Below are 12,507 nucleotides of genomic sequence, written 5' to 3' on the forward strand. Positions count from 1 at the left end.
GGTGAAAGCGGACAAATTAGGATAAGGAGTAACAGAGCCATGAGAGAGTCAGATAGCAGAAGGAATGTGGCCGAGAGTATACGACTCAATCTCAGAACTTCGAAACGCCATTTTGGTCAACATTAAGCGCTACAGAATGAATATCGTATCCGGAATGTCTCAAGTCTCATTCATCCGAACATAGTCAATGCAGTGAAAGCGGAATTTCTTTCACCAGGAAAGAACTGTCGGTGAAAGCGGACAGGTTATGACAACAACGACAACATAATGACGATTGCCGACTTATTATGGCCTGAGATTACTGAAATGAACATGAACAATCGATCTTTAGTTTCAGCAGGATTTCATACTTATCAAATAATTAATATTTTGTGCACTAATTTCAATAATCCTGTTATCAGCTGTCTTAGTGATGTCACTTCATCGTCTAATATCTAAGAATTGAGACCGTTAGACTTGTTTTATAGAGTGCGGTTAAAGATCAATGTAATACAGATAATCCAAAAACGATTTTGTCTTAGATGGCGAATGTCGTCCTTAACATTCGTGAGTTAAAACCAAAAAAAAACTGTTGCTGTGAAAAATTGCTCTACTGCGAAGTCATTTTAAGCTGAATGCTACTGAGCCATGAGTTAGTCAGATAGCGGCGACAATGTGACTTAAAGTATTCAAGAGCTGCAAATACACTATTACCGACTTTATGTAGCTGAGATTGTGATGATATAAGCTTGGACGATCTTTGGTTTCAGCAGGATTTCATACAGTCCATCAAACAATCGGTAGATTGCGTTCTAAGTTCTGTAATCCTGTTATTAGCCCGTTAGCGCTGCAGAGACACTATTACTGACTTTATGCAGCTGAGATTGTAGATATGAACTTGAACGATCTTTGGTTTCAGCAGGATTTCAAACAAGCGATAGTTTGCGCTCTAATTTCAGTGATCCTGTTATCAGCCTTCAATTGAATAGCTAGGACCTACGAATAAAGCCCGTTAGAATTGTTTTGTAGATTTTAAAACGATTTTGTTCCTGAAGGCGAATATAGTCCGCGACATTCGTGAGATAGAACCTGAAACCTTCAACCAGGTCTTACAAAATTAGGTGGGCAGATCATTTCGAATGATAATTTTTGTTCCTTTAATTCTTTCGAATGTTTGGTTTTAACCATCATAAATGAATACACTCCTTTAAAATTCTACCAGCTACAAGTTAATTAGCAAAACCATTTGTTTGTTCACTCTGTTTTTGGGATTTTCCTTGATTACTTTCCAAATGTTTAATCAATAAATTACAAAATTCCATGAAATAACTAATTATTTGGATATTTTCTTTATTAATAAACATAAACAGAATGAGTATAAAATAAAGGTAACAAACATTTTCACTCCCTCTAACATCAGTTACATAAAATTTCCAAATGGATAAACAAAATTCGGTAATATCCCCTGATTTTCTGAAACATTTGATCAGATGTCAGCTGAATATAAAGAGTACTGACATTCTGTGCCATTGGTAACCAGAGATTTTTTGCAAAGATGTCTCTTTGTAGCAAGTTTCTATTTTCTGGCAACCTTGTAGGAAAAAATCAAATAAAAACTACATTTTAATGTTGAAATGAGATGAAAATGATTTTTAAAGCTGTAATGATTATAATGACTGCATTGCAGACTATGAGTCACATTACTATTTGGAGAAGGGTGTAATTTATGTGTATTGTTGAAAACAGTTTACTGTTTTAGATAATGGTGACAACACCAGAAAGATGCTTGTGAAATTCAATAATTTTCCTTATAAATCATGAAATTTTTTTCAATTTGTATACTAACTATCCCCCTCTCTAAACTAATTTATTTAAAAAAAAAAAACTTTAATATTCAATAACATTTTGTTGTTATTGAAACTTACACATGATTATTTGCCGATTGGTGGCGTAAATTATTATTTAACATTCATAATTAGTTGAACAAAAAAAACTACAATTATTTTTCATTTTAATTTGCATTCAATAGACAGAATTATTTACTAATTGTAAATTTTTTTGTGTCAACTATTTCAATTCCTTTTGCATTTAAACACGTCTTTAGAGTCAAGTTATGGAGGTAAATATTCTCTATTCTATAATATTATTAACTTTAAACAGTAGAACCCATTTATCTAGTTCCCTAGTAAAACAAATAGAGAGAGAGGCAAATCTCTCTTCATTTTTGAAACAAATCTGATTTAAGTAAGAAATAATATTATTTTTAATTTTTTTTTAAATTTTAATTTTTCTCTTTAGTTTAACGAGTGTTTACTGTATTCTGCTTTTTAATTTTATATGAGTGAGCGTAATATTTACCTATTTTAGTTTAAGTATTTGTTTTTTAATTAAGTTCGAATAAATATTTGTTTATAAATATGTGTAAGTAATAAACATATGTTTTTTTTTGTAAATAAATACTATTGAGAATACTTTTTAATAATTTACATAATGTTAGCTAAACGTCATGATATTTTTAATTGTCAAACTTGCAGCTGTCAATATTTAGCAATAAGTGCTGACATGTAGCGAAAATTTATTTCCACAGTGGACCAAATTCGTTTATTTCAATCAATATTTATTCGTTATCAATTGTATTCATTTTGAAAGTATCAATCATTCGACTTCGTTTGCCCCAACGAATCAGTTTTTATACCCTTCACCTTCGTGAGAAGGGTATACATACAGTGATTGACAAAACAATGGAAACTTTTCCAAATATTCCATATGTAGCCCAAAATTTAAAATATTTTTTTAAAATAATATTTTTTTTTAGTATTTCAGTTTTAATTATATAAATTAACTGAAAAACAAACAACATAATTAATTATATTCTGAAAAAAGGGAACAAAATTAAAAATATTCACTATTTCGCTACTGACAAAACAATGGAAACTTTTAAACTTCTGCAAGAAAGAAGTGTAAAACGAAAATAATATTTAATATTTTATTTTATTTTTAAATTCTGGTAATTTTTCACAATTTCTTTTTCTAAGTTTCTCACATAATTGTTTTTTTTCAAAGTTAACGAAAATGGCTAAAGTTATGATTTGTGAAGACTTAAAAAATAAAATAATTAACGATTTTAAAGCTGGTTTAAAACAAAAAAGTATCTGTAACAAATATTCAATAAATAAATCAGCAGTTTCCAAAATTATAAAGAAATTTCGTGAGACCTGTTCTGTAAAAACTTTAGGTGGAAGACCTCGTAAGACTACTCCTAGACAAGATAATTTAATAGCGAGAGAGTTCAAGAAACTCCCAAAAATAACTCCTCGAGAGGTTGTTAATAGCCTAAAATTAGAAATAAGTACCCGAACAGTTAATCGCAGGGCAAATGAGGCTGGTCTTGGTTGCTAAAGTAATGTGAAAAAACCACTCATTTCTAAAAACAACCGTTCTGCTCGTCTACAATTTGCCAGGGATCATCTAAACTGGTCGATACAGAAATGGAATACTGTCCTCTTTTCCGACGAATCCAAATACAATTTAAAAGGCAGTGATGGGAGAACATTTGTAAGACGACCAAAGGGAAAAAGATTAGATCCAAAGTATACAAATAAGACTGTAAAGTTTGTAAGTTATGTATCCATACGCTGAGGAAAATATGCCCCTAGTTTGGAGATTCCAACACGACAACGACCCGAAACACAACTCTAGAGTGGTTACAATCCAACCAGGTACGTGTTTTGAAGTGGCCTGCCCAATCGCCAGATCTCAATCCCATAGAAAATCTATGGAAAATTGTAGATCGTAAAATAATGACCCAAAATTACACCAGGAAGGAAGATTTATCGGAGGAAGTTATAAGGGAATGGCAAAATATTTCAAAGGAGACCATTGACTCTTTAAATGGTTCAACGAATCGTCGATGTGTAGCAGTTATAAAAAATAAGGGATACCCAACAAAATATTGAGTTATTGCAAAGTTTAGACCATATTTGTTAAAATAATATCTAAGTTTACATTGTTTTGTCAATGCCGTAATAAAGAAAAATCTTTTAATTTTGTTTTCTCATTTTTAGAATTTAATTAATTATGTCCTTTGTTTTTTGTTAAATTAAATAAAATACTACAAAAATGTTAAAATTTTTTAAAAAATTATTTCAGATTTTAGGCCACTAATGAAATATTTGGAAAAGTTTCCATTGTTTTCTCAACCACTGTATATAAGTTTGTCATTCCGTTTGTAATTTCCACAATATAATTTTTCGACCCTATAAAGTATATACATATATTCTGGATCCTTATAGATAGCGGAGTCGATTAAGCCATGTTCGTCTGTCTGTTGAAATCAACTTTCCGAAGCCACCAAATAACTTACATACACGATTTACACATCAATATATCTGGAATTCTTCAAGATCGGTTGCTATTTAAAATCGAGAATAGGTCCACAAATCGCACAAAGGAAAAAACTAGGACAACATCGATTTTTTACCTACTATATCTGGATTACTAAGTCATTAATATAGACAATATGGATATCTAATGATATATATTTCAAAGACCTTTGCAACGACGTATATAAGACCATAGTAAATTGGACCTACAATGGTTCAAAATGGGAAAAATTATTTTTCAACACGAATTTTTTTTTCACCAAAAGTTTTTTTATACCCTTCACCATGAGTGGCAAGGGTATTTATAAGTTTGTCATTCCGTTTGTAATTTCTACATTTTCCATTTGCGACCCCACAAAGTATATATATCTGAATCGTTATAAATAGCGGAGTCGATATAGCAATGTCCGTCTGTCCGTCTGTGTGTTGAAATCAACTTTCTGAAGCCCCCAAATAACTTACATACACGAATGATACATCAATATCTCAGAAATTCTTCCGGCTCGGTTGCTATTTAAAATCGAGAAAATCGGTCCACAAATAGCTGAGATATAAGGAAAAAAACCAGGACAACCTCGATGTTTTACCTATTTTTGACCCATATCTGGATTACTAAATCATTAATATAGACAATATGGATATCTAATGATAGATAGACCTGTGCAACGAAGTATATAACACCATAGTAAGTTGGACTTTTTTTTTCACCAAAATTTTTTTTTACTTAATATTAAAAAAAAAAATTTAAAACTAAAAAAAATTTTTTTTTTAAATTAAAAAAAAATAAAATTTAAAAAAAAAAATTTTAAAATTTAAAAAAAAATTTTAAAAACAATTTTAAAAAAACAACTGAAAAAAAAAATTAATTTTGTTTACCTAAAAATATTTAAAATTTTTATTTTGAAGTATAAATTGGTGAAGGGTATATAAGATTCGGCACAGCCGAATATAGCTCTCTTATTTCTTTTCCATGTTATTTAATTTCCATATTCATTTGTGTGGGGTAGTTAATGAACGAACTATTTCAATTAAACTACTCAATTGTTTGAACTAAATGGACTAGTTCGCTCACTTAACCAAAAATATCTGATCCAAAATAAGTTTATTTCCATACCCATTCAGAAGAAATAAAACAGATACAACCCTTGGTCATATAAGGCAACTGACAGCTACAGAAATGACCAAAATTCAACAATGGTCGACCAAAATACCCTACACTGAGTTCACAAAACATTTTGTGAACTAGTTCGCTCACTTAACTAAAAATATCTTATTCAAAATAAGTTTATTTCCACACCCATTCTGAAGAAATAAAGCAGATAAAACCCTTTGTCATACACGGTGCTGGCTACTGACAGCTACAGAAATGGCCAAAATTCTAAACACAACAAGTAAGAAAGTATGGTCGGCCAAGTATAATACCCTACACTGAGTAAATGAGCAGAAATATTTTTTTTTTTTAAATTTCAATAATTTATTTATGGTATAAAAGCACGGAAGAAGCCCAACGTTTTGGACGCCCAGTTGAGCTCTTTACACCCGAAACAATTGAAAAAAACTCGATATGGTGCTGGCCGATCGGCCATAGAGATGTCACATGGATCAGTGGTTTCAATTTTGAATGATCACTTGTGTATGAGAAAGCTTTCCACAAAAATCCATGAATTATGCTACGAAATGCTCCCTCTTCCTCCCTATTCTCCCGATTTAGCCTTGTTTCATGTTTCCAAATCTGAAGAAATGTCTCTGTGGAAAAAAATTTGAATCCAACGATGAAATCATCTCACAAAAATACCTATTGTGATGACCTCAACAAATATTATTTTATGGAAGGGATACAAAAATTGGATAAACGTTAGACAAAGTGCATAGCATTTTGTATCTAAACAGCATTTTGTATCCAAAAACCTGTTTTTCATCAAAAACGCATATGGGCAATTCCACGAGAATCGCTACCACGACTGAAAACACAAAGACCCTTGAAACTTTTTTTCAAGATGATTTGAATAGAAGAAAATACTAAAATGTTACTATGTGAAAGTATTTAGATCATTTTACAACATTTTAAAGACAAAAATAATAGTTTAAACTGATTATATTTAATTTTTTAATGTTTCAGGCTAAAATTGCGGTGAAAACTAGGCTCCCAATTAGCTTGTAGTATGAAATTTGACTGTGATTGTTTTTTTGCTATTGTCAAATTGTTTATTGAAACCGAATGTATATTTTCTATTCACTTTTTTAGTTTTTGTATACCTATATTTACAGAATATATCTTGTTTTATTATTAGAAAAAAATCTGTCACTACGGTATGTCAAGTACGATATTAAATTTTATCTATATATACATATATAAATAAATTGGTCCATGTATGTAATGTCATCACGTGAGAACGGCTGGAGCGATTTTTTATTCGATTCGAATTTTTCAGGAGATGGTTTGTAAAGAAAATATAATAAATAAGAACAGGCTGGAGTGCGTGGTTTGGAGAAACTTGAAGAACTAACATTAGTAAATGCTACCGGGCGAAGCCGTGGCGGTCAACTAGTTTATTATAAAATCATCCAAAGATTGTTTGGATTGCAAAGGAAAAATATTTCGTTTAGTGTAAGCAATTAAAACAAAACATAACGCCTCTCGCGATTCGAATATTTTCGCATATTTATACATGTACCTCAAAATGAGTTCCGTTTTATGTCACGTACGATATATCCTTATGTCGCTCTATATTTTGGACAACAATATTTCGAAAGAACTTTTTATTATTTTAAAATATAGTACCCTCTTAATGGAACATAAAGACCAAATTATTTTTCAGATACTCTTATTTTTGCAAAATCTATTCCACTCTATAGGCGTACAAATGTCACGATATGGAATTGCCCATATATTGAAATCCTAAGCGATGCCATTATTTGAGTCCGAACGAATGTGTCTGTTATTTATTATTCCACTACAACTTTACACAGACAACAGAAAGTTGTGGTTGCAAAATTTGAGATGTTGTAAACAAAATTTAATTCTCCTAATCACATTGAAAAGAAGTTTAAGTGGAAATGAAATACCCAAAGTCGAAACTATTTATGCTAAAATATCAGGAGCCAGATTTTCTAGTAAATAGCTGTCACTTCCAGGAACATCGAAACGTCATTTGAGGCAAAAATGAACGCTACTAAGCCACGAGAGGATAAGATGGCGGCCAGAATATGGCCGAGAGTATGCGACTTATTCTAGCAACATCTCTGAATATAGCGCTAAATAATGACGATTGCTGACTTTATGTGGCCTGAGATTATAGGACGATAAGCAGGATTAACACAGCTCATCGGACATTGATATTTTACAATTTGATTATGATTCATTCCTAACGATCGCAAAGTGTTACAAAATTTATGTAAACTCTCTCTATCGTTTTGTGTTTTATAAAGCGAACCTGTACTACTACTACTGATTTCTAGACGATCATTAAATGGACATAAAACACATATCGTTAGCTTAGTGTGCAAACATGCTAAGTCCACTTTTTATGAAAATTTAGATGTTAATACAAAACGCTAGAATAAGTAGAAATACACTGTTTGCGTAAAAAAGTTTACGATTATTTCACATTTATCTCGTGTAGAAAATGTGCTAAGTCCCAAAACGGACTTACTTATTCTAACATTATAAATCATACCAAATATGTAATAAAACTGTATTAAAAGATTTTAAAAATATTTAAAATCATGGATTTTGTAAACACTTTTGTGTCTCCTGTAAAATTTGTGAAGATGGACTTAGCACGTTTGCACACTAAGCTAACGATATGTTTTTTTTATTGACAGTTAACCTGTTATGAACAAATTACAACTAAAATATCACCAACTGGAAACCAAAATCAAATCCCTTTTTCCCTTTTTTTTATTTATATACTCTATCGATAAAAATAAAATCATTCATCATTGCAAACCCAAGTAATTCCAATTCTTATCTAAGTGTAACTCTATATTTCTTATCTACTTAAATATAAATAAAAATTTAGGTGTAGGTGGAAATGATAAGATGAAAAAAAAACTGCATTGCATTGAAATTACACGATTTGAGGCCATGAATGATTATATATTTACTAGGGTTCCCAATATCCCGGTCTTTATCCATTCCTGGAAAAAAATAAATCTGATCATTCCCGAGAATTTTGTAATAATAAATTAAGCCAAAAATTAGTAAAATGTTGCCTCTTTTTTAAAAGAAGAATTGAAAATGATTGATTTTTAAAAATGTTTAGCTTTTATTTTGAAACATTTGCACAATATAAATTTATTCAAAGTATTGGCCATTGTTAGTTAGCTAAGGCCTTTTCCCATCTTTCTGGCAACATACGTATTCCAAGCCGAAAGAACTGATCATCTTTTGAGACCAATAACGAATCAATCCAATATCGGATACTCCGTTCTGAAGAGAAACGCATCCCAGAAAGAGCGTTATGCATCGATCGAAACAAATAGTCGGACAGGGCACGGTCTGTGCTATAAAGTGGGTGAGGCAAAATTTCCCAACCACTTCATTCTAAATACTTTTTAACAGATATTTCAACATGTGACCGAGCGTTGGCATGATGGAATATTATGGTTTCATGTCTCTGGTCGCATATTCTGAGCGTTCAAACGAATCAGTCAGATTTTGAAACACTTGCACAATATAAACTTATTCAAAGTATTGGCCATTGTTAGCTAAGACATTTTCCCATCATTCTGGCAACATATGGATTTTAAGCCAAAAGAACTGCTCATCTTTTGAGGCCAAGAACGAATCAAGTCAATTTCGGATACTCTGTTCTGAAGAGAAGCGTATCCCAAAAAGAGTCTGGACTATAAAGCGGGTGAGGCAAAACATCCCAACCACTTAATTTTAAATACTTTTAACAGGTATTGCAACATTTGGCCGAGCGTTTTCATGATGGAATATTATGGTCGCATATTCTGGGCGTATAATATAAATTGATTCAACAAAGTATTGGCCATTGTTAGCTAAGACATTTTCCCATCTTTCTGGCAACATATGGATTCCAAGCCAAAAGAACTGATCATCTTTTAAGACCATGAACGAATCAAGTCAATTTCGGATACTCTGTTCTGAAGAGAAGTGTATCCCAAAAAGAACATTCTGCGTCGATCTAAACAAATAGTAGTCGGACAAGGCACGGTCTGGACTATAAAGCGGGTGAGTCAAAACTTCCCAATCACTTCATTCTAACAGGTATTGCAACATGTGGCCGAGCGTTGTCATGATGGAATATTACAGTTTCATGTCTGGCTTCATATTCTGGGCGTTTTTCGTCCAATGCTCTTTTCAAACGAATCAGTTGCGTTCGGTACAGGTTCCTTGTTCCACAGGTTCCAGCTCATAATAGATAGGACACTTTTGCTTCCACCAATTACAGAGAATTACCTTAGCGCCATGGATATTTGGCTTTGTTGTCGATTCGGCTGGTTAACCGTTCGAACTTGGAACGAAACCAATCTAAATGAGAACCAAGAGCGTACAATGCACCCCCAAAAGACTCATTGTTTGGTGTAGACTTTGGGCTGGCTCATATTTCTTTAAGAACCGAAGAACGTTGACCAGGCCATTACCGTTAACGGCGAGCGCTATAGATCGATGATTACCAAGTTCTTTTGATCTGAATTGATTTGAGGTCATGGTCATTTTACGTAAAGGTGATAGGATCCATTTTGCTCCCACCAAATACAGAGAATTACCTTAGCGCCATGGATATTTGCCTTTGGTATCGATCCGGCTAGTTGGCCGTTAGAACTTGGAACGAAACCAATCTGCATGAGATCCAAAAGCGTCCAATGTATCCCAAAAGAGTCACTGTTTGGTGTGGATTTTGGGCTGGCGGCGTCATTAGTCTATATTTCTCTGAGAATGTCGTTGGCCAGACAATCAACGTTAACAGCGAGCGCTAGAGGTCGATGATTACCATCTTCTTTTGGCCTTAATTGGTTGATATGGATACCAACGATACGTGGTTCCAGCTCATGCCACATTGGACATTCTGTACTAGCGATTTAAGGGCATGGTCATCCTACGTGAAGGTGATTTCAACTGGCCACCGATATCGTGCGATTTGACCTCTTTAGGTTTTTTCTTGTGGGGATTTCTCTGGCTTATTCGAATAGACCGGTGACTTGGGTCTATTCGAATAAGCCACAAACCACAACGCCGCTCAAGGCCAACATAACCCATAACATCGGTCAACTTCAGCCTGCTTTCTGAGCCAGAGTCATGGAAAATTGGGTATTTCGTATGCGCGGCAACCAGCGAAGCCGAGGCGGACATTTGCAAGATATATGGAATTGATAGGCCTTTCAAATGAATAAAAAATATCGATTTTATTTCACACACACTTTGTTATACCACCATAGTGGGGAGGGTATAATTCGTTTGTGCAGATGTTTGTAACGCCCAAAAATATTAGTCTAACACCCATCTTAAAGTATACCAATCGACTTAGAATCACCTTCTGAGTCGATTAAACGATGTCCGTCCGTCCGTCTGGTCGGCTGGCTGTCCATGTAAACCTTGTACGCAGAGTACAGGTCGCAATTTTGAAGATATTTCAATGAAATTTGGTACATATTATTTTTTCGGCCCAAGGATCAAGCCTATTGAAACTGGCTGAAATCGGTATATTATTTCGCCTAGCCCCCATACAAATGTCCTCCCGAAATTGGACTTTATCGGTCATAAATGTATAATTTATATATGTATCTCCACAAATTTCGCTCCAAATAAGTTTTATATACACAAAATTCATGTCACCAAATTTTGTTACGATCGGTCCATAATTAGTCATAGCTTCCATATATGCCCGCTTCCGAAAATCACTTTAAAGTGCTTAAATCACTTAAAAATGTTGGTATATACACAAAATTCAACATAGTTAACTTTAATATAGACATAAATCACACGACCTATATAAGGCCACTTCCGAAAATCACTCAAAATATAAATTATTGAAATTTTAAAATAGAAATGTTTTTGCTCTTTTACTTAGTCGGGCTTGACCGATCATACTTTCTTACTTGTTTTATTTAAATTTAAATATAGGAAACGCTATGAGTAACCGGATCTACCAAGTTTTATTGATTTTTGGGTTTGAATTCATACCAACTAACGCTATTTAAAACTCTTATTGGTTTAATTCTCCAGAATTGGTCTTGAAAGACGTTTTATAAAGCAAATGAAGGATCATTTATATACATATCTAAATTTAGTAACAATTTTTTGAAACAATTATTAAAAATTTCTCACAGTGTATCACAATATAACTCAATTGAAAATGATCTAATGCTTTTTAGAAGATTAAATGATATTTACCTTTTTGTTATAATTTAATTAATCCAAATCCAAATTAAGCTTTAATTTTAACGTATGTATGTTTCGTGAAAAATTGCTGTGCGAAAAACAAACTAACTTTGTTAATTACTTTTCGAAAGTTAAAATAAATTATTGCACAAACACACAAAATAACAAATAAATTGCACAAAAATAAATAGTTAACGAAATGAAATTTTCAAAAAAAATAATAAAGAAGAAACAACAATTTTTTTTTTAAAGCAAACAACGTATGATTGAATGAATGAATAATTCACCAAAATCTAAAGACGCGACCGGCGATAAAGGTATAAAAATATTTATTGTATGTATGAAGGTATTTTTGTTTTTGCAAAATAATTAAGCTTATCACATTTAGTTACTTGCTGTTGTCGTTGTATTTTTTTTTCTTTCTTTCTTTCAAACAAAATTGCAATCTTATAAATTTTGTGGTTAATTTTTTTGGGTATTTTATAATTTTTGCAAATATTTTTTTTTATTTCATAATTTTAATTTCTAAGGTTTTTTTCTTTCAAAAATACACACAGTTTATTCTTAATAAAAAAAATAATAATACACGCGCTAGTGAGTTTTTTCTAACGCCGCTTTAAACGAACGTATTGAAATCAAAACCGCTACTAACGTAACAAACAAACTTCAACCAATATTGGTGCTACTACTTGTCTGATGAATATTATTATTAACAACAGCAACAACAACAACACAATAACATTAGCAGTAACAACAACAAACACATACAAAAGTAAACAAACAAACAAACAAACT

General features: G+C 32.3%; 1 protein-coding gene across 2 annotated transcripts in view; it reads right to left on the reverse strand.

Annotated features, from left to right (window-relative positions):
• The window catches only part of LOC135962465 (mucin-2), a 120,065-nt gene extending 107,685 nt beyond the window's left edge, over positions 1-12,380 (reverse strand). Inside the window, exon 1 of one of the 2 annotated variants that reach the window (XM_065514409.1) lies at positions 11,725-12,380. The gene's annotated coding sequence lies outside the window, so the exon portion shown is untranslated. The remainder of the gene's footprint in view (positions 1-11,724) is intronic. The other variant, XM_065514407.1, reaches the window with a different exon arrangement.
• Between the last annotated feature and the right edge of the window lie 127 nt (positions 12,381-12,507).

This window comes from Calliphora vicina, chromosome 5 (genome assembly GCF_958450345.1).
Source record: "Calliphora vicina chromosome 5, idCalVici1.1, whole genome shotgun sequence".
Taxonomy (NCBI): Eukaryota; Metazoa; Arthropoda; class Insecta; order Diptera; family Calliphoridae; genus Calliphora; species Calliphora vicina.